Source organism: Cervus canadensis, chromosome 21 (assembly GCF_019320065.1).
Source record: "Cervus canadensis isolate Bull #8, Minnesota chromosome 21, ASM1932006v1, whole genome shotgun sequence".
Lineage (NCBI taxonomy): Eukaryota > Metazoa > Chordata > Mammalia > Artiodactyla > Cervidae > Cervus > Cervus canadensis.
Window position 1 is genome coordinate 34,314,456 of NC_057406.1, and position 23,453 is coordinate 34,337,908.

The window sequence follows — 23,453 nt, forward strand, 5'->3', positions numbered from 1 at the left end:
TTCCAAGGCATCAGGGTCTTTTCTAATCAGTCAGCTCTTCGCATCAGGTGGCCAAAGTATTGGAGCTTCAGCTTCAACATCAGTCCTTCCAATATATTCAGGGTTGATTTCCTTTAGGATTGACTGGTTTGATCCCCTTAACTACATGAACCCTTTAAAAGCAGAGTGTTTTCTGGTCAGAGACTTGCCAGGGTGTAGATTCAATGTGCCATTACTGGCCCGAGGACGAAAGATGCCATACCAAAAAGGCCCGAGGAGAGCCCTTAGGAACTGAGGCCAAGCCCTGGCCCATAGCCAGTAAGAAAACAGAACCTAAGTCCTATGATCATAAGGAGACAAGTTTGCCAATAACCAGTGAGCTTTGAAGAGAACGTCAAATCCTAAATGAGAATAGCAGCTGACGCCTTGATCTCAGCCCAGTGAGATGATGAGCAGGGTATCCAGGAGCACCGTGCCCACACATCTGACCTGTAGAAACTGGGAGATGATACATGGTGATTTTAGGGTGCTAAGTTTGTGTTAATTTGTTTGCAGCAACAGAAAAGGAGTACACACTTACTCGTATTTTGGCAGCTCTGTGCTGGCAGCTCCTAGAAACTGCTTGGCTCTGCTCCAGGTGCCTTCACATTCTGGGACCCATATTGAAGAAGGTTCTCTATTTGGAACATTCATAAGACAGAGGGAGAACAGCAAGCAAGGTAGACGGAAACCCACGACACCTCTTAAAGTATGTAGTGTTCATCTTATCTGCTCACATTCCAGTGGTCAAAGCAGGCCACATGGCCAGACCCAAAGGCAATGGGACAGGATGTATAATCTTCTTATAGGAAAGGTGGGATTGAATAATACTGAAAAACCATGCAATCTATCACCATGGAATGTTAGAACTGTGGCCTAATTGGAAACAGCAGAGTCTACGGGGTCAGAAAGGCCCCATGTGAATCTTGGTACTACCACCTTACTGACTGTGTGACCATGAAGTTAGGACATTTCTCTGAGCCTTGGTCTCTTAAATGGCAAACACCTATATCTTACAGGATTGTTGTGAATGCTAAATGTACCAGTATGGTTCCTGATAGACACTCTAACACGTGTTGATAAATATTAGCCTCGGCCTCTTACCTTGGGGATTAACCAGAATATAATTCTTCCAAGGGGAGAAATCAGGGAAAGAAAACCATATCTAAACCCACCTCTTTTCCCACATTTTCCTAATAAACTAATTCAGAGTCCAAAATGTATAATTCCTTTATACACTGTATCTTTTGACTGCTGTAGTAACAAATGGCTTGGGCTTCCTTGATAGCTCAGATGGTAAAGAATCTGCCAGAAATGTGGGACACCTGGGTTCAATCCCTGGGTCAGGAAGATCCCCTGGAAAAGGGAATGGCTACCCACTGCATTTTGTATTTTAAAGAGTTGCCAGTATTCTTGCCTGGAGCATTCCATGGACAGAAGAGCTGGTGGCTAAATTCCATTTGAAAAGAGTTGGACACAACTGAGCGACTAATGCTTTCTTCACTTTTCATTTATTTTTTTAAGTAACAAATGGCTTAGAGTAAAGGGAATATAATATTGCTCTTCTGAATGGGATTGTTGAATGCAATCAACATGTGAGGTTGGATTACTTTATAATTACCTTTCTAAATCGATGATTCACTTTAACACCTAATTTTGGCTTATGAATATGTTGTTATAAAGCCATAGTTACTACTGTTGGAAAACTGGCAACTGAGTCAATAATATTTTGTCCTCAGAATGTTTAGATTTTCTTTTTAATTTGTCTAGGTGGTTTTCAATATATTTCAAGTTTCTAGTTCACAAATACCTCTTTTAAAGTAACTATTATTAATTATTTTTAAGCCCCAATCCATTATTTAGGGTTTTAACTCTTTTTTAATCACATAAAAAATAACAATCTATCTCTTTCTCTCTTATACACACACACACAAAGAAGTTAGTACACTTTCTTCAGCAGAAGGAAAGAGTCAAGTCACTCAAAAACTTTTCAGATGGGGATTTCCCTGATTGTCCAGTGGTTAGGAATCCACCTACAAATGCAGGGGACATGAGTTTGATCCCTGGTCAGGAAACTAGATCCCACATGGGGTGAATCAACTGGGCCCATGTGCCACAGCTTCTGAGCTGCACTCTGGAGCCCACAAGCTGCAACTACTGAAGCCTGCATGCCCAAAAGCCAACACTCTGCAACAAAAGAGGCCACCACAAAGAGAAGCCTGTGACCTGCAACTAGAGAGGAGCCCCTGCTCACCACAACCAGAGGAAGTCAGTGCAGAGCAATGAAGATCCAGTGCAGCCAAAAATAAATAAATAAATAAACTTATCAGATGAAGATAACTACAGTCAACATTTTGGTGTGTAGTCTTCCAATCTTTCTTCCTGAATAGATAATATAGGACTGCATGTGTGTGTGTATATACACACACACACACACACACACACACATATAGCATATGTTTATATTTCTGTATGTTTACATATATTTTTCAAAAATGGAGCTATATATTATACTTATTTTTAACCTGCTTTTTCATGTAGTTATATACATATATACCATGGCTACAGTCCATAGGGTGGCAAAGAGTCAGACAAGATTGAAGCGACTTAGCGCGCGCACACACACACACACACACACACACACACACATAACATTACTTTAATAATTTCATTTAATGATTTTATGTGTATTTTTCAGCTAGTATCTTACGATTGAATATTTAGGTTATTTGCTAATTTTCTATTATTTACTCTGAAAGTGAGTTTCCACTAGCCCATATACATGAATTAGAGGAAGCCAGGGCAAAGGATTGTTGATCAGAGCACCCATCAATTTTAGCCCTGCTGATCAGATCCCATATATGGCAAGTCTGCTCTTAAATTTACAAATATATACTGGAAATGTTTTTTAAAAAAATCAAAACAATAAACAGAATCCCCCTTAGATTGGATGAGGCTTTTCTTGAAATCTCAGCCATTTTGTATTATCAACAGTTGCCAGACAGAGACTTCTTTGGTGGTTGAATGGTTAAGAACCCACCTTGCAAAAAAAAAAAAAAAAACAAGAACCCACCTTCCAATGCAGGCAACACGGGTTTGATCCCTGGTCAGGGAACAGAGATCCCGTATGCCACAGAGCCACAGCCCACGAGCCACAACCAGAGAGTCCGTACACCACAGCAAAAGATCCTGAGTGACGCAACTACAATTTCCCATGCCACAACTAAGACCCAATGCAGCCAAATAAATCAATTAATAGAGTTGCCAGATGGCAGATAAGAGGACCAACATCTTGGTTTATTATCTGCATTTTCCATGAGTTGTCCTTATTGAGCTGTTAATTTCTCCATGAAAGGGAATCAAAAACGATTAAAGTGCTATGATTTTAGGTCAGAGATGAATTTAGTGCCCCACATCCACTGTCATCTCAAAGATGCCCATGATTAAAGCACTCAGGTGATGTCTTTCCTTATTTATTGAAAACAAAAATGGAAAAAGAGAGCCTTGTGTTCTGATTCTTTTTTTGCTTCAGATCAAGAAAATAATTGCTTTTAAGTCCCTAAAAGAACTTGTAGTAATGACTCTTGAAAGCCCTGAATGGAGCCATTGTTATAGAAACATGACTGCCTTTATGGGTGAAACAATTACATTTTTATACCACATGGAATTAAATGGAAGTTTCTACCCGCCTCTGTTAAGAGCCCCCTTTGGAGAGACTGGGAGCCAATAAGCCAGGAGCTGGTGGACACTGACCTCTAGCCAGCCCGCCTGGTCCCAGCCTTCCGTTGTCTCTTCCTGGGCTCCAACTGGAGCTCTTCTGATGAATGCACTATTGTTGGTCTCTTCAGAGAGGAGCTGTGAAAGGAAATGGAAGATTATTGGTAAGTGGGTAGGAAAATGTTCCAACAGAAGAATGAAATGAAGTAATTAGCTTCCTTCTCTATATAAGCACCAGCCTTGCTGCCAAATCTTCAGGCTGTAGCGAGTGAGGAAAACAATGACATTCCTGATGCAGGGAGAGTCACCTGCAGCCATTGGCCAATCACAGGTAAGGCCACTCTCTTCTTTACCCTAGGGACAAGGGCAGGTATGTTAGTGTTAGTTGCTCAGTCAAGTCCAGCTCTTTGTGACCCCATTTACCGTAACCTGCCAGGCTCCTCTGTTCATGGGATTCTCGAGTCAAGAATACTGGAGTGGATTGCCATTTCCTTCTCCAAGAATGGCTCCCATTTTAAAAGGTTTTAATAAGATGAGAACTATCCTAGGATAAATTTGCAGCCATCCCACCCCAGGGTGACATATATATATATATGCTTTTTAATTCCATCACGGTTTATCACAGGATATTGAATGTCGTTCCTTGTGCTATTCAGTAGGACCTTGAGGTTTATCCATTCTATTTATAATAGCTTACATCTGCTAACCCCAGCTTCCCAGTCCATCACTTTCCCTCCCCCCTCCCCCTTGGCAGCCACAAGTCTGTTCTCTATATCTATGAGTCTGTTTCTTTCTTGTGATAGATTTATTTGTGCCATGCTTTAGAATTAAAATGGGAACCATTCTTGAATGGAAGGACTATGTAAAATGACAAGCCCTAAAGGGAATAATTCTTTTTATCATGATACGACCTTTTAAAGGGCTTCTCTATGGCTCAGCTGGTAAAGAACCCACCTGTCAATGCAGGAGACATCAGAGACGCAGGTTCCATCCCTGGGTCGAGAAGATACCGGGGAGAAGGGAATGGCTACCCACTTCAGTATTCTTGCCTGGAGAATTTCATAGACAGAGGAGCCTGGCAGGCTACAGTCCATGGGGTTGCAGAGTCAGACACAACTGAACAACTAGCACTTACTTACTTGGTTTAACAGGCAAGGAATTTTAAAAAGTTATACACACTTATGTTAGATATTATATTTTAACCTAAGACATATATGAGCACTTCAGCAATTGTATAATAGAATAAAATGCCAAGGCCCTTCCTCTGAGTGTCTGCTAATTAGAGTTGTATCATTTTTCTTATAAGAGCAACATCAAACTTCTGTTTCTTTAAATTGCAGCAAAAAGTAATTTGAGCGCAGAATCTTAAAGATATGTTTACAAACTTTTCCCAATCATGTCTGGTTAACCTTTCCTATACTGATTTGGATTATAATATTTTCAGGCCACTCACTCTCACCAAGTCTTTCCAAAGAATCTCAACTTAATTTTCATAGGAACAACTCTCTTTTACACTCAAGGTTTCATTGGTTTACATAATATATAATTAAATGCTGTAACATAATGAACAGTACCAGTGCATTGATTGGCTTGCTGATAAAATACAACTGTTTCTTGGTAAAGATACAACGGAATTGATGGGACCAGGGCAATTCAGTGTACCAGACCTCTACTAATCTCCAATGATGAGTGTGAACGAAGATTGGGAAATGTTGTTAATGAGGTGATTTGGCTATTTGGGAATTGGATAATGTGAGCTAGAGCAACAGTAGGGCTTTCCAGGAGGTGCTAACGGTAAAGAATCCGCCTGCCAATGCAGAAGCTGCAGGAGACTGGGTTCAATCCCTGGGTTGAGAAGATCCTCTGGAGGAGAGCATGGCAACCCACTCCAGTATTCTTGCCTGGAGAATCCCACGGACAGAGCAGCCTGGCGGGCTACAGTCCATGGGGTCACAGAGTCGGACACAACTGAAGCGACTTAGCACTCGCCCAGAGCAACAGTAGTGGAAAAAGACAGGAGAGGACAAATTGAAATGACAGAAACTTTGGAAATAAATAGGCTTGAGTTCAAATTCTGACTTCATTGCTTAGCTGTGAACCTCAAAGTTTCTGCTTACTTACATGTAAAACAAGAATAATGTGGTACAGTGAAAGATTGGGAAAACACAGCTAATGTACTTAGCAGTGTGCCTAACCCAAGTAAGTAATCAATATAATATTATCATTAGAATTTTATGCTGAATTGAGGAAATTGAAGATTCAAAGATGATTCCCTATTGTCTACCCTGCCTAAATAAATGATAATAAGATAAAAAAGATAACACCACTAACTGAAATAGGAAAACCAAGAGGAGAAATAAGAGAAGAACTGAACATATTTTCAGGCTGAGGGGAGGGAATCAGTAGCAAGAGAAATTTTTTTTTTTAAATTAGAAATCAAATGTGGTTTTCTCTATTGTATGAGATTGTGGGTGGTTTTTGCACTCATCTTTGTTCCTTTCTGTATCTTCCAAATTTTCTACATTGAGTGTATAAATACTGGGCTCAAAAAAAGAAAAAGAAAAACATCATTTCCTTCAACATGAGATGTGAAATGGGGGTAGCCTATGAGACAATGCTCCAGGAAAAGTGGAATGGGGTGGGATGGGAACACAGAGGGAGAAAAAATGCTTGGAAAGGAGAGAGAGAGATTTCTTCCACCAAGGCAAGAAAGAAAAGAGAATGAATGAAGGTTCAGAGAAGTTCTAAACTGGGGGTAAGAAAATTTGAGGAAAATCACATCCTTGGCTTCTATATTTTTAAGTAAATTAAGAGCCAAGGTAGTTTGCTAAAACTGAGGAGGGAAGAAAGAACCAGACATATGGAAAAAGTATCTGCTGCATATTTCAGGAAACCCTAACTCAGTGCTCTATAGTGACCTTAATGGGAAGGAAATCCAAAAAAAGGGTGGGGGGTATATGTTACATAAAGCTAGTTCACTTTGCTGTGCAGTAGAAACTAACACATTACAATGAGACAAAGCAACTATACTCCAATAAAAACTAAATGTAAGAAATAAATAAAAATACTGACAGCCATTGAACTTAAATAGGAAGGCAAGTGACAGGTGGGAAAGATATGTTGTAAGGAGGTTTGGGACCTAGGAGACCGAGGCGGCCAAGTTTGGGTTTCTTGAAAAGCCTATTTTCAACAGGAACTAATATGTATCTTGTGGTTGCCATGGAGCTGAATAGAATAAGGAGGTCAAAAGATATTAATAATAATGTTTATAGTACATAATATTATTTATAGTATAATTAGGATAATATACTATTTATGCTATTGTATGCTTCTCCTTTAATACATTTATATTTCTAAAGGGCTTTTAATGACATTACTGAAACTACAATAAAGAAATATGGAAAGAGTAAAAATGTTTTTAAAACTTAATATGAGGAACAGAAAAAGATTTAATTTGAAATTGATACAATATTCCCGAAGAGCCAGGAGGCCCAGCTGAGGTTGGAGAACATGCGTGCGTAGTGGTCAGTGGCTGAGTTATCTCTGTGGCTGCAGTTGACCATCTGGAAAGGGGAGCGGCAGGTAGAACTGGCCGGGCAGATGGGGCCAGAGAAGTGGGTGCGGCCATTTAGGAGAACCCTCACCCTCCCCAGTCTGCCCTTCCTCCTCATCTGTCACAGACAATGACTACCATGTCTTCTGTTGCTCCTCTCAGAAACCCTGGAATCATGCTAGCCTTCTCCTTCAGGAACCCCCACCCAGACAGTCCCCAGGTTCCGCCCATTCTGTCTCCTAACACTTCACCCACCTTCACCGTCACCGCGGCTGCAGAGGCTGCTGTCCCCTCGCCCCGTTGCCTCGGCCTCTAACTGCTTGGCCATGTCTGCTCCTGCTTCTGCTCAGTTCCATTCTTCACACTGTTCCGGTCTTTAAAAATCACGTCAGGAACTGTGTCACCCTTTCAAGACCCACAAAAAGCTTCTGGTTTCCCTTAGAATAAGGACCAAAGTTCCCAATATAGCTTGCCAGGTCCTCATGGTCTGGCTCTTATGATATCCCAGATTCACCTGGCAGAGACCGGCCCCCACAACCCTGCTCTCTATTCTCTGGGCACAGGGGCCTTCTCTTTGCTCCTCAAAGACACAGAGACAAAAAGTGACCCACAGAGATAGAGATGGGGGTGGAGTCTCATATGATCAGATGCTATGGACTTCCTAAGGAAGAGAGAAATAAATTGTGGAGCTTCCCAGGTGGCTCCGTGGTAAAGAATGTGCTTGCCAATGCTGGAGACACAAGAGACCCAGGTTCAGTCCCCTGGTTGGGAAGATCCCTTGAAGTAGGAAGTGGCAACCCATTCCAGTATTCTTGCCTGGGAAATCCCATGGACAGAGGAGGCTGGCGGGCGACAGTCCATGGGGCCACAGAGTCAGACATGACTGAGTGACTAAGTACATAGCACAAATTAAAATTTAAAAACAAAGACTGAGCACTGACTCAAAGGGGTGAAATGATTTAAACTAGAGAGGAAATGGTGCTATATATTGATTGGCTTTCCCTTATACCCTCCACCCTGGATGCCCAGTGCTTAAGGGGGCTTGTGGGGAAGCTCAGATCTGTTTTAGGGAATAACACCCATACCATTTACAGACACAAGTTCCTCCAAGACAACTGTCTCTGAGCATGTTCTCTGGATGTCCCAAAGGCATTTCCACCCCAGCAACCCCTTCTCTGCATCTACCCTCCACCCCATCCATCTCCAGAGGCTACACCTGTACCTAGTACTACTGACCTGACCCTCCAGTCCTCTTTCAACCAGGCTCTCAGCTCATCTGGATGTGGCATCTGCCCCCAGCCTAATTCCACCCCCCACCAGTCTGCCCTCCCATCCATTCTCCTCTCAGATACTGGGCTGGTCCTTCTAAAATATCAATTTGACCATATTGCTCTCAGGATGAAAAAAGAAAAAAAAAAACAAAGAAGAGGAAGTAGTAGAATGTAAGAAAAACTGTTGACATTGCTCCCAAAGAGTAGGGAGGGAAAAAGGGATGACCTCTGAAAGTACTGTGATTCCAGTAGGGTGGTCAGAGGAAAGCCAAATTTTAGTTGGTTGTACTCTTAGTTTTTCGTTCATTTAATTAGATAATATCATAAGTTCAATATTTCTCTAAATACCTGTGACAGGTCTGAGTCTCTGAAGATTATGCGTACCTGTTAGTACTAAAGGGCAGACTCTTTCTAAAATGAGCCACAGATTTCCGCAAAGCTTAATTTCCCTTCCACAAAAAAAAAAAAAAAAAAAAAAGTCAGAAAAGAAAAATCTCAGACCTTTTGTTTCACAAGAGTAGTATGACACTGAGGATGGTCACTGAAGGAAAAAAATCTCTTGAAAATTGGTTGAAACTCAGTAATGACTTCAAGTAAGATCACCAAATATGTGGAAGTGACATTCTCACATTTCCACACCTGGTGGGTGACTCAGCCCTTGTTTAGCAGGGCCATAGGGACAAATCACTGCAGACTCAATATCACAGTATACAAGCTGGATGATCAGAATCCTCTTTTCTAGTGGGCGTGTGTGCATACATACTCTGTTGCTTCAGGCGTCTCTTTGCGACCCTATGGATTTTAGCCCACCAGTCTCCTCTGTCCATGGGATTCTCCGGGCAAGAACACTAGAGTGGGTTGCCATGCCCTCGTCTAGGGGATCTTCCCAACCCAGGGATCGAAACCAGTCTCCTGTACTGCAGAAGGATTCTTTACTGCTGAGCCCCCTGCGAAGCCCTTTCTAGGGGGCAGAAGGCTTAAAAGAACTGTGCTTCAAACAGCATGTTTGTTGAGCAAAGAGCCTTATTTGCAGGGACCATAGGAAGGGAGCCTCTTTCTAATTTCTTCATGTAAATGCCAAAGCACTTTTCAAATGTTATGACAGCATCCACTTGAACTGCTGTATTTGGACAAGTGAATGGTGGTTTTCAAGTAACTCCTCAAATCATGACCCCAGACCTGGTCAATAAAGGCATTCAGGAATTGTCTAGAGCCTCAAGCTGCACATATCATTTGTCTAAGTGGATGCCTGACATTCCAGCCTGAGCTTAAACTGGGTTCAGACGTTCTGGATGTGTAAAAAGTGATACCCAGAAGCATCCTTTGGAGAACTCAGATCTATATTATTTTTAATAAAAAAATTAAATTGAAGTATAGTTGGCATACAATGTTATATTCGTTTCAAGTGCACATGTAGTGATTCAAGATTTATATACTTTACAAATTGATCACAATGGTAAGTGCAATCTGCCACCACACAAAGTTATTACAATAGTATTGACCATATTCCCTTTGCTGTATATTATATCCCTATGACTTACTTATTTTATAACTAGAAGTTTGTACCTCTTGATCCCCCTCACCTATTCTGCCCAAGCCCGGATCCCTTCCGCTCTGGTGATCACCAATTTGTTCTCTGTATATACGAGCCTGTTTCTAGTTTGCTGGTTGGTTTTGTTTCTTAGATTCTACCTTCTAGTGAAATCATATGGTACTTGTCTTTCTCTGACTTATTTCATTTAGCATAATACCCTCTAGTACACTCATGTTATTGCAAATGGCAAGATTTCATTCTTCTTCTGACTGAGTAACATTCATATATATATATATACTCTATCTTCTTTATCCATTCATCCACTGATGAATACTTAGGTTGCTTCCATACCTTGCTTGCTGTCAATAATGCTGCAGTGAACACAGAGATGTATGTATTAATATCTTTTTAATCAGTGTTTTCATTTTCTTTGGATAAATACCCAGTAGTGAAATTGCTGTATTATGTGCAAGTTTTATTTTTTAACTTTTTGGAGATTCCTCCATACTGTTTTCAGAAACACATCTGCAGGTAGAATATAGGAATGGTTCTCAGTGCAGTTCGGTAGCTATCTTGTACTCACCATCACAAATCACAACTGGATGAAGGAGAGAGAGGAGTTGGACATGTGATTTGGCTTTTAAGACACATGACCCAAAGAGTTGAGGGGACATCCCCTCTCCTCTCACTCCAGACCTCCATTCATCGTTAGTGCTGCAAGAGAACTTTAATGGCATCTTCCCGTGTGAGATGGATGACTAGAGCCATGAAAAGCCACACGTGATCGCAAGAGGGAACTTGCTCATGGTGGACTGTGAGCAATCCTTATAGAGGGTCATTCTGCAGGGAGAGTAAAATCTAAAATAATCCATAATTTCTGGCCTGGCTGGCTGATAGGTGGTGGTATCACTTCCTGAAGTAGAGAATAAAAGAGAAGGAGATGACGGCCAACTCAGGGTTTAGAGATGTTGAGTTTAAGACAACTATGAAATTTCCAGGGAAAGGTGTAAAAACAGCTTTAGAGAGAGTCTCGGGTAGAACTATAAATTTAGTGTCATAAGTTTAGAGATGTCAGTTAAGGTAATGGCTGTTGAGGAGATGGTCTAGAGAAAGTACATGAGGAGAGCAAAAAAGACCGCAAAACCCTAAGACTGTCCACATTAAAAGGAGCAGCAAAAAGTGAGCTTAATAGAGTGATAATTAAATAGCTGGGTAAGCCTACCTAGGGATGTAAGAAGATCTGGGAAAGTTGCTCCTCAAGAAAGTCAACTTATCATCTCAGTTCAGTCAGTTCAGTTGCTCAGTCATGTCCAACTCTTTGCGACCCCATGAATCGCAGCACGCCAGGCCTCCCTGTCCATCACCAGCTCCCGACGTTTATTCAAACTCATGCCCATCGAGTCGGTGATGCCATCCAGCCATCTGATCCTCTGTCGACCCCTTCTCCTCCTGCCCCCAATCCCTCCCAGCATCAGGGTCTTTTCCAATGAGTCAACTACATAGTTGTTTTTGGAAAATTACACCACTTCTTTGTTTCTAGATCTTTCCTTTCAGACAAACTGATCATAGAGTATTAAATCTGAAACTGGACACTCAAGTCAAAGAATAATTGTTAGGACTTTAAGGATATAAATAAGGATATAAACCTCAGCAGTAAAGACTCCACCTGCCAATGCGGGAGACAGTTTGATCTCTGGGTCAGGAAAATCCCCTGGAGAAGGAAATGGCAGCCCACTCCAGTATTATTGCCTGGGAAATCCCATGAACAGAGGAGCCTGGTGGGCTAGTGTCCATGGTTGCAAAGAGTCAGACATGACTTAGCAACTGAAAAATGACAACAACAAATAAACCTTACACAAATTAGGATATATTTAAGGATATAAACCAGTTAAGCCAGGAAATAATCAACAGTCATTAGCAGAAGCATAGCAGTGTTAAGTCCTAGAAATTTTCTTTTAAAAAATTGATTGTCCAGAGCCACATTAATTGGTGCTTAAAAGTGATTAATCTCTTTATTTCCCCTCTAGTCATTTGAAACCTTCTATAAGATGCCCTAGTGGAAAAAGTGTAATATTTCAATGGAGACTTTACAAGGGCGTTAGTTTTGCAAGGTTTTAGAGTGTGATGGCATAGGTCTCAGCATCATAATTCAACAACCAGCCTCCTGCAAATCAGACGTTTTTATGCAGGTTCAGAAGCTATGCAGGACTGTGAACTCCAATACTGAAATTTCAGAGAGCAACTCTTTCATTTTCTTTTAACTGGAAAATAAACAGACTGCTATCTTCTTTATAAAGGAAATAAGTCCTGCCGCTGCTTAGTCGCTCAGTCATGTCTGACTCTTTGTGACCCTATGGACTATAGCCCACCAGGCTCCTCTGTCCATGGGATTCTCCAGACAAAGATACTGGAGTGGGTTGCTATTCCCTCCTCCAGGGGAGCTTTCCAACCTAGGAACAGAACCCATGTCTCTTGTCTCCTGCAGTGGCAGACAGATTCTTTACCACTAGCGCCACCTGGGAAGCCTGCTAGAGGCTGCAGCAACCCTGAAACTGCTTTCTGCCTCCCAGGTGGATTCTGACAGCCCTGGAATTGGCACAGGTCTCCCTGGGTCAGGCCGACATCACTAAAGGCGCCAGTAACAGATTAATTACACTGCCCTCTGATCTGACTTGCTAAGAATAAAAATTTGATGCGTCCCTGATGAATCTCAAACTATATGATTAACATCTAACGTGTGAGAACGCTTCACTCTACATCAAAACTGTATCATCAATTATCCATGTGAACCCTTGATGAAGAGAATGAACTTTTAAAACATGTTCAGATTGCATGGATGTGGTGCCTGAGTATTTACCTTTGCAAGTAATCATTTTTCAGTAAATGTAGCTTCACCACTTGTCCAGGTTTACCCAAGACTCTTCCAGTTTTAGACTGAGAATCCTGCAAATTGAGAAGGTTGGTCACCCTAGGAAAATGAATCAATCTCTCTTGCTGGTCTTATTCTGAAAAGTGAGAAAGGACCCAATTATAACTATATATAAAAATACAACCTGATGATTCTATTTTTAATTGCAGCCTCTTCTTGCTTACTTAGCATACTGTAGCTATACTTCCAGCTAAATAGGATCCTTTCCACATAAATCTTTCCCCCTTTTAAAGGACTTTTTCCATGCCTTACGTGACACTTTCTGTTCCTAAGACCATAATTAATACCGCCTTCTAGATTGTAGCAGATCATTCTGACCCAGACAGTGACCCTAGCTCCACAGGAAGTCTTTTATTCAAGCCTAGCAGTTGTCCTGGTTTTCTCATTGCTTTGACTGCTGCATTGCAGAGTCACATTTCTCCATCCTACAGTGAGTGTTTTAAGTGTTTGAACCAGGAAGGGAACAGAAACTCAAATGTTAGGTTAAGCTACATAAATAGGTGTTTGTTTTTTTTTCTATTTAGCAGTCCCTAGCATCTAAATTCGGAGAAGGCAATGGCACCCCACTCCAGTACTCTTGCCTGGAAAATCCCATGGCCGGAGGAGCCTGGTGGGCTGCAGTCCATGGGGTCGCACAGAGTTGGACACGACTGAGCTACTTAGCAGCAGCAGCAGCATCTAAATTTGCTAAGTATACACTGTGAACCTCCAAAGAAATCAAATACATTCAGTGTTTCACAAACATATTTGATCACGGATGTCACTTGAATAGTTTGTAGAATTCATATCTGGCTGTAGAAAGTTTGAGAAGCACTAGTATATGTGGAAAAGCACAGACTTTGCTGCCATAGAGCTCTGGGTTCAAATCTTAGATCCAATGCTTTTTAGTTACATGCCTCATTCACTTAACCTATCAGTAAATCCTTTCTTTAGTTAAGTTTCCAAGTTATTATTTTAAAAAAAAGGATGTAAAGGAGGGAGGACATTTAAAGGCAACTTCTGTTTCCTCTTTTGTATATCAGGTACCTACCTACTGGGGCTCCTGTAAGGAGTTATAAGCTTGTGTATGAAAGGCACCTGCCATGCTACCTCAGAAGTTGATGGTGTAAATGTAACATGAATATCTTATCCCAGTGACTATAGGTTCATGAGACATTCATGGACCAAAGCTAAAACAAAGAGCAGAAGTGCTGCTTTTTCTGCTCTTTGACAGCAGAATTCTGTCACTTCAGAATTCCATTCCTTTGAGGCTTGACATTTTTATCATCTTACTGTTAACAAATAACCCTTAGCAGACATTGCTCACTTACTGTTAACAAATAACCCTTAACAGACATTGCTTAAAAGATAATGGAAGTAAGTGCCATACTGTTTTGATTAATGTAGCTTTATAGTATAGCCTGAATTCAGGGAGCCTGATTCCTCCAGTTTTTTTTCTTTCTCAGGATTGCTTTGGTTATTTGGGTTTTTGACTTTCCATACAAATTAAAAAAATTTTTTGTTCCAGTTCTGTGAAAATAGGCATTGGTAATTTGGTAGAGATTGCACTGAATCTATAGATTACTTTGAGTATTGTCATTTTCACATTACTGATTCTTCCAATCCAAGAACATGGTATATCTCTCCATCTATTTGCATCAACTTTTATTTCTTTCATCAGTATCTTATAGCTTCTGAAGTACAGGTCTTTTGCCTCCTTAGGTAGGTTTATTCCTAGGTATTTTATTCTTATTGATGTGATGGTAAATGGGATTGTTTCCTTAATTTCTCTTTCTGACCTTTCATTGTTAGTGTATAGGAATGCAAGAGATTTCTGTGTATTAATTTTGTATCCAGTAATTTTACTAAACTTATTGATGAGTTCTAGCAGTTTTCTGGTAGCATCTTTAGGATTTTCCATGTATAGTATCATGTCATCTGCAAATAAAGTGACAGTTTTACATCTTCTTTTCCAATTTGAATTCTATTATTTCTTTTCTTCTCTGATTGCTGTGGCTGGGACTTCCAAAACTATGTTGAATAACAGTGGCAACAGCAGACATCCTTGTCTTGCTCCTGATCTTAGAGGAAATGCTTTCAGCCTTTCACTGTTGAGAATGATGTTAGCTGTGGGTTTGTAAAATATAGTCTTACTATGTTGAATAATTTCTCTCTATATAGATCAATGGAACCAGATAGAAAGCCCAGAAATAGACCCACACACTTATGGTCAATTAAGCTACAACAGAAGAGGCAAGAATATACAATGGAGAAAAGACAGTCTTCTCAATAAGTGGTGATGGGAAAACTGGACAGTTACATGTGAAAAAAATGAAATGAGAACATTCTCTAACACCATCCACAAAATAAACTCAAAGTAGATGAAAAAGCTAAATGTAAGGCCAGACACTATAAAAACTCTTAGAGGAAAACACTGGAAGAACACTTTTGATATAAATTGCAGCAGCATCTTTTTCATTTTTTATTTTCTTTTGAATTTTTTCTTTTATATTGGGGTATAACCTATTAACAATGTTGTGATAGTTTCTGGTGAAGAGAAGAAACTCACCCATACACAAACATGTATCCATTCTCCCCCAAGTCCCTTCCCATCCAGGCTACTACATAACATTGAGCAGAGTTCCATGTGCTATACAATAGGTCCTTGTTGGTTATCCATTTTAAATATAGTGGTGTGTGTATATGACCATCCCAAACTCCCTAACTATCCCTTCCCCCAGCAACCATAAGTTCATTTTCTAAGTTTGTGAGCCTTTCTGTTTTGTAAATAAGTTCATTTGTATCATTTCTTTTCAGATTCCACATATAAGGGATGTCATACAATATTTCTCCTCTGTCTGACTTACTTCACTCAGTATGACATTCTCTAGGTCCATCTATGTTGTTGCAAATGGCATTATTTCCTACTTTTTAATGGCTGAGTAATACTCCATATATGTACCACATCTTTTTTATCCATTCCTCTGTTGATGGACATTTAGGTTGCTTCCATGTCTTGGTTATTGTAAATAGTGCTGCAATGAATACTGGGGTGCATATATCCTTTCAGATCATGTTTTTCTCCAGATATATGCCTAGAACTGGGAATGCAAGGTCATATGATAGCTCTGTGTTTAGTTTTTAAGGAGCCTCCATATATTCTCCATAGTGGCTGTACAAATTTTCATTCCCACCAACAATGTAGGAGGGTCCCCTTCTCTCCACACTCTCTCCACCATTTATTTTTTGTGGATTTTTTTGTTTTTTTTTTGATGATAGCCATTCTGGCTGGTGTGAGGTGATATCTCATTGTAGTTTTGATTTGCATTTCTCTAATAATTAGTGATGTTGTACATGTTTTCATGTGCCTATTGGTCATCTGTACATCTTTGGAAAAATACCCATTCAGGTCTTCTGCCCATTTGTTGACTGGGTTGTTTGTTTTGATGCTGTTAAACATCATGAACTGTCTGTAAATTTTGGAGACTAATACCTTGTTGGTCATATCACTTGCAGATGTTTTCTCCCAATCTGTGGGTTGTCTTTTCATTTTGTTTATTGTTTCCTTTGCTGTGCAAAAGCTTTTGAGTTTAAGTAGGTCCCATTTATTTTTGTTTTTATTTCCATCATTCATAGCAGTATCTTTTTTGATCCACCTCCTAGAGTAATGAAAATAAAAACAAAAATAAACAAATGGGACCTAATTAAACTTAAAAGCTTTTACACAGCAAAGGAAACCATAAACAAAATGAAAAGACAACCCACAGAATGAGAGAAAAATTTGCAAACAAGGGACTGACAAGGGATTACTCTCCAAAATATATAAACAGCTCATGGAGCTCTAGGTTATGAAAGCAAACAATCCAATCAAAAAATAGGCAGAAGATCTAAATAGACATTTCTCCAAAGAAGACATACAGATGGCCAAAAAGCACATGAAAAGATGCTCAACATCACTAATTATCAGAGAAATGCAAATCAAAACTACTGTGAGCTATGACCTCACACTGATCAGAATGACCATCCTCAAAAAATCTATAAACAATAAATGCTGGAGATGGTGTGGGAAAAAAGTAACCCTCCTACATTGTTGGTGGGAATGTAAATTGGTACAGCCATATGGTAAACAGTATGGACTTAGTACGGAGTTTCCTTAAAAAAATAAAAATAGAGGTACCATATGATCCAGCATTCCTATTCCCAGGCATGTCTCTGGACAAAATCATAATTCAAAAAGATACACGCATTTCAAGGTTCATTGCAGGACTATTTACAATAGCTAATGAAAGGAAGCAACCTAAATGTCTATCAACAGAGGAACGGATAAAGAAGATGTGGTACATATATACAATAAAATATTACTCAGCCACTAGAAAATGAAATAATGCCACTTACAGCAACATGGATAGGCCTAGAGATTATCATACTGAAGTATGTCAGACAGAGAAAGAAAAATATCATATGATATCACTCATAATGAAATCTAATTTTAAAAATAATATAAATGAACTTACCTTTAAAACAGAAAGACTCAGAGATTTTGAAAACACACTTAAGGTTACCAAACAGGAAAAGTGTATGTAGGGTGGGGGGAAGGGAAGGGATAAATTAGGAGCTTGGGATTAAAATATACACACTACTATATAAAAAGTAGATAACCAACAGAGACCTACTGTATAGCACAGGGAACTATACTCAATATTTTGTAATAACCTATATGGGAAAAGAATCTGAAAAAGAATGACTATATATGTACATGTATAATTGAATCACTTTGCTGTACCCTTGAAACTAACACAACATTGTAAATCAACTATACTCCAATAAAATTTTTTTAAAAAGATAATGCCATGGATTTACATGTATTCCCCATCCCGATCCCCCTCCCACCTCCCTCTCCACCCGATTAAAAAAAACAAAGAAAAGATAATGCCAGAAAAAACAATTAGGTGGAAAGAGAAGGGAAACAAAGAATGTTTTCTTCCCCTATTTGGTGCTCCATAAGGCATATTAGCATAGTAAAGTGTCCTCTTGGTGGACAGGAAAGACAAAAAGGTCATGAAGAAGGTGGAAAGAACAAGTCAGAAGGCATTAAAGATACAATTCACACCCTTCACATTCAACTAATAGTAAGATATGAGACAACTGGAAGCCCAATTGTTATATTTCAGAGACAAGTGTTCTACTAGAGAAAGAACAGTCTAATTTCACAGACTAGATGTGTTCCAGAAAAACTGAGCTTCAGACAAATTTATGAAGTACATTTCCCCACAGACTTCCCTTAAAAGAGCAGAGATACACTTCCTGGGAGAAGGACTAGACCAACACATAGCCTTGTTGTTGTTCAGTTGCTAAATCCAGTCTGACTCTGCAACTCCATGAACTATAGCACGCCAGGCTTCCCTGTCCTTCACTATTTCCTGGAGTTTGCGCTAACTCATGTCCATTGAGTCGGTGACACTATCTAACCATCTCATCCTTCTCCTTCTACCCTCAGTCTTTTCTAGCGGCAGGGTCTTTTCCAATGAGTCGGCTCTTTGCATCAGGTGGCCAAAGTACTGGAGCTTCAGCTTCAGCATCAGTCCTTCCAGTGAATATTCAAGGTTGATTTCCTTTAGGATTGACTGGTTTGATTTCCTTGCTATCCAAGGGACCTTCAGGAGTCTTCTCCGGCACAATTCAAAAGCATCAGTTCTTTAGCACTCAGCCTTCTTTATGGTCCAACTTCCACATCCGTATATGACTACTGGAAAAATCATAGCTTTGACTATATGGACCTTGGTCCATAGAGTCCCACTAGCATATCATTAAGTTATAATGAAAAGAATCCCCGATTTTCTTCTACTGTGCTATGTAAAGAATGACTTTCCTCTCACCAAGTTTCAGTTTTCTCTTGAAAAGAGGGATAATAATAACATCATCCCTTCCTAAGTTGATTGTGAGAATCAAATTAAGCAAGTTATGTGAAACATCTTGTAGACTTATGACCCTGAGGACAGGAGCCATGTCCGTCTTGCTCATCATGGTATTTCCAGCATGGTCTCAGGGTCTGGCAGGTATATGGCTGGCACCCTATAGACTAATGCTGAATGAGTAAATTAATAGCTTATAACTCAAAAGCTCTGAGCAAATTCTTGTTTGATGTTTGTTCATTTCTTTGTATATCGTAGGAGCAGTTCATTGCAGTGTTCTAAGACTTTGATTTCATTGCATTTACTGTCAACTCCATCCTATGCAAGAAAGAATTTTCAGATAGAAAAAACTATATATAGTTTTCTCTCTGCCTATATATAGGCAGAGAAAAAACTAGAAATGATGTCATATAGGCAGTCCTTCCCAAGGAAGAGACATTAGCATCGTTAATCTTTCCAAAAATAATATCATCATTTATTGAGTACTTACTGTTCCATGTGCTTACATGTAATAACATCAGATCATCATAAGTCCCTTTGCTACAACTATTTCTATTACATGATACAGATTAAAAACCTGAGGTGTAGAATGGTTGTATAACTTCCAGAAGATCAGGCAGCCAGCACTGGAGCCAGGCTGACTGGTTCCACAGTCCTGACATTGTCTTTCTTTTTCACTAGAGAAAACATCATAAACCAGCACTGGTCTGAAGTCTGGAGAACCACTGACTGATTTTATTTGATGATTCTTTTTGCTATACTAGCCTTCCCTCTGAAGTCGCAGACCCCAGGAATTTCATCCACATCTTGGGATAAGAATGATGACTAATTCTGATCAGAAGATAATAATGTGGAAAAAGAAAAAATAAACACTGGTGGGCTTCTACTTGTAAAAAGAGGAGAAAATCAGAAAGACATACCATATGTGAGGAAAATCTATTCTATTACAGGGGCAATGTATCAGGAGCAGCTAGTAAAATTTTAAAAAGCTGAGTCAGTGAATTCAGATACTGGTTAATAACTTGGGGTAGCATGAATGTGTGCTCAGTCATATCCGGCTCTTTGTGATCCTGTAGACTGTAGCCACCAGGCTCCTCTGTTGATGGGATTTTCCATGCAAGAATACTGGAGTGGGTAGCCATTTCCTCCTCCAGGGGATCTTCCTGACCCAGGGGTGGAACCCATGTCTCTTATGTCTCATGCATTACAGGCAGATTCTTTACCACTTGAGCTATCAGGGAAGCCCACAAAGTTGTGGACAACCCAACAAAGGTTACCTTCTTTCATCTCTAAGAGTGAATTGAGCCAAGATCATCAGTAGAGACGCACTAAATAGAGCTGAGACTATAAAAGAGACTGAACACTGCATACTTGGGGCCCTGCCTCCAAGTTCAAGAACCAATCAGCGCAGAAAGTGTGAAAGTGTTAGTCACGCAGTCATGTCCAACTTTTTGCGAACCCATGGATGGTGGCCTACCAGGCTCCTCTGTCCATGGAATTCTCCAGACAAGAATACTGGAGTGAGTAGCCATTCCCTTCTCCAGGGGATCTTCCCAATCCAGGGATTGAACCCAGGTCTTCCACACTAGAGGCAGATTGTTTACCATCTGAGCCACCAGGGAAGCCCAATCTGTGCAGAGGTGGGTGTCACCAGTGAGGAGCAATGAGGGTTTCAGAAGCACACAGTTCCGCTCTGCTGGCTGGGTCCTTGCTCGGCTCTGACCATAGCAGCATGAGCGGCAGACTACAAGGCTGAATGAGGACAAGGGAATTTGTTTCTCTGCTTCTGACATGGAGCAAGACCCTGTGGTTCTTCCCCCTCCCCATGCCCTCAGCCTGCCTTTCACCTGTGGAAAAACCTTAGCCAAAAAATAAGTTTAATCAGAGAAGTGAGAACACGCAGAAACAAAGGAAAACAATCCAAGGAGACTAAATAATAATAGTTTAGCCATTAAGCATAGTTCCTTTTGTTCCCTCTTAAGGGTTATAAATAACATTCTGAACAGTATCTTTTGAACTGTCTTATAGATACTGAAACTCCCACCAGGTGGAAGTGGTTAACTGCAAGATGACCAGACTATAGCCATGACATAAGCTGCCACAGTTCTGAGAATGAACTGGCCTCAAGGAAACAGGAACAAACCGACCCTAGAACTGAAGATTACTCCACTTAAAACAATCAAGATGACACTGATCAGACCACTGAGGACCAGATTGCAGACGACTGCCAGAGCTGACTGTGCTGCGCCTGTAAGGAGGCCCCTCCCTCCGCCTATAAAATCTCTTGCTCACTGATTGTCAGCGGGGGAAAGTCAGTCTTTGCAGATGTCTGCCTCACCCCTCCCCACCCCTACTGCTGCCAGCATCCAAAATAAAGCAAACTTTCCTTTCCACCAACCGTGTCCCTTTATTGACTTTTAAGTGGTGAGCAGCTGGACTCTACTTTCCATTACACTTCCTCTGAGTGCCCACTGGCTGCTTCCTACTCCTCTGAGTGTCTCCCCAGCAATGCTTTTTTTTTCTGTTTTTTCATCCAAAGCAGTTGCAGTCACAATTGGCTGCAGTTTTCAGATTCCATCCCCACCTCCCCAGGACCAACTTGACCACCACCTCTCAGAATTACCAGCACCAGCCAGTAGTGTTCCCTGCTCAGAAGACTGGTTCAACTGGCCAGGGCCTCTAGTCTGAGCTTTTATGTTCTGATAATGCCAACTCCCATCTTTGTTTCTGCAGTCGGGAGTGGCAGCTGCTGCCTGCAGTTACCTCTGGCTTCTCCTTTGCATTTTCAGTCTTCTGATATCCATCTGGTCAAATTCTTCGTTAAAACATCTGATGTGGCTTCTGGTTTCCTGGCTGGACCTTGGTAGAACAGTATCCACGTCCATCTCTTCTTCCTCTTCTTAGCCCTCACCTGTCACTTGATACTTGCATATTTACATTACTGTTGAGAGGGGGTTTTTTTGGTTTGCTTTGTTAATGTGTGTGTTCTGGTTTACCACTTAGATTAAAAAAAAAAAAAAAAAAAACTTTGGGAAGGATGGGAAAATTTTACAGAGTTTAGTTTCCGAAGGATGTAGATTTAAGATTTGGTTTTGCCATTTCCGAAAGAACTGATTTTGAGCAAATTATTCCACAATTCTGTATGCCACTTTCTCACCTATCAAATGGTAACAACAATGCCTGCCTCATTTAATGCTGAGAGGATAGTAGTTATTTTATATATATATATGTATACATATACATCAGTTCAGTTCAGTCGCTCAGTCGTGCCCGACTCTTTGTGACCCCATGGACTGCAGCATACCAGGCCTCCCTGTCCATCACCAACTCCCAGAATTTACTCAAACTCATGTCCTTTGAGTCGGTGATGCCATCCAGTCATCTCATCCTCTGTCATCCCCTTCTCCTCTTGACTTCAATCTTTCTCAGCATCAGTGTCTTTTCCAATGAGTCAGCTCTTCACATCAGGTGGCGAAAGGATTAGAGTTTCAGCTTCAACATCAGTCCTTCCAATGAACACCCAGGACTGATCTTCTTTAGGATGGACTGGTTGGATCTCCTTGCAGTCCAAGGGACTCTCAAGAGTCTTCTCCAACACCACACTTCAAAGCATCAATTTTTTGGAGCTCAGCTTTCTTTATAGTCCAACTCTCACATCCATGCATGACTACTGGAAAAACCATAGCCTTGACTAGATGGACCTTTGTTGGCAAAGTAATGTCTCTGCTTTTTAATATGTTGTCTAGGTTGGTGATAACTTTACTTCCAGGGAGTGTCTTTTAATTTCATGGCTGCAGTCACCATCTGCAGTGATTTTGGAGCCCCCCAAAATAAAATCCGACACTGTTTCCACTGTCTCCCCATCTATTTCCCATGAACTGATGGGACCACATGCCATGATCTTAGTTTTCTGAATGTTGAGTTCTAAGCCAACTTTTTCACTCTCCTCTTTCACTTTCATCGAGAAGCTCTTTAGTTCTTCTTAGCTTTCTGCCATAAGGGTGGTGTCATCTACATATCTGAGGTTATTGATATTTCTCCCGGCAATTTTGATTCCAGCTTGTGCTTCATACAGCCCAGCATTTCTCATGATGTACTGTGCATATAAGCTAAATAAGAAGGGTGACAAGATACAGGCTTGACGTACTCCTTTTCCTACTTGGAACCACTCTGTTGTTCCATGTCCAGTTCTAACTGTTGCTTCCTGACCTGCATATAGGTTTCTCAAGAGGCAGATCAGGTGGTCTGGTATTCACATCTCTTTCAGAATTTTCCACAGTTTATTGTGATCTACACAGTCGAAGGCTTTGGCATAGTCAATAAAGCAGAAAGATGTTTTTCTTGAACTCTCTTGCTTTTTTGATGATCAGCGGATACTGGCAATTTAATCTCTGGTTCCTCTGCCTTTCCTAAATCCAGCTTGAACATCTGGAAGTTCATGGTTCAAGTATTGCTGAAGTCTGGCTTTGAGAATTTTGAGCATCACCTTACTAGTGAGATGAGTGCAATTGTGCAGTAGTTTGAGCATTCTTTGGCATTG

The 23,453-nt window shown here is 40.6% G+C and overlaps 1 protein-coding gene and 1 pseudogene across 1 annotated transcript in view; both read right to left on the reverse strand.

Moving 5' to 3' along the window:
• The window catches only part of LMNTD1 (lamin tail domain containing 1), a 169,563-nt gene extending 165,695 nt beyond the window's left edge, over positions 1 to 3,868 (reverse strand). Inside the window, exon 1 of the mRNA XM_043440407.1 lies at positions 3,772 to 3,868. The gene's annotated coding sequence lies outside the window, so the exon portion shown is untranslated. The remainder of the gene's footprint in view (positions 1 to 3,771) is intronic.
• LOC122423151 overlaps positions 1 to 23,453 on the reverse strand; it is a 323,733-nt pseudogene that overhangs the window by 12,805 nt on the left and 287,475 nt on the right.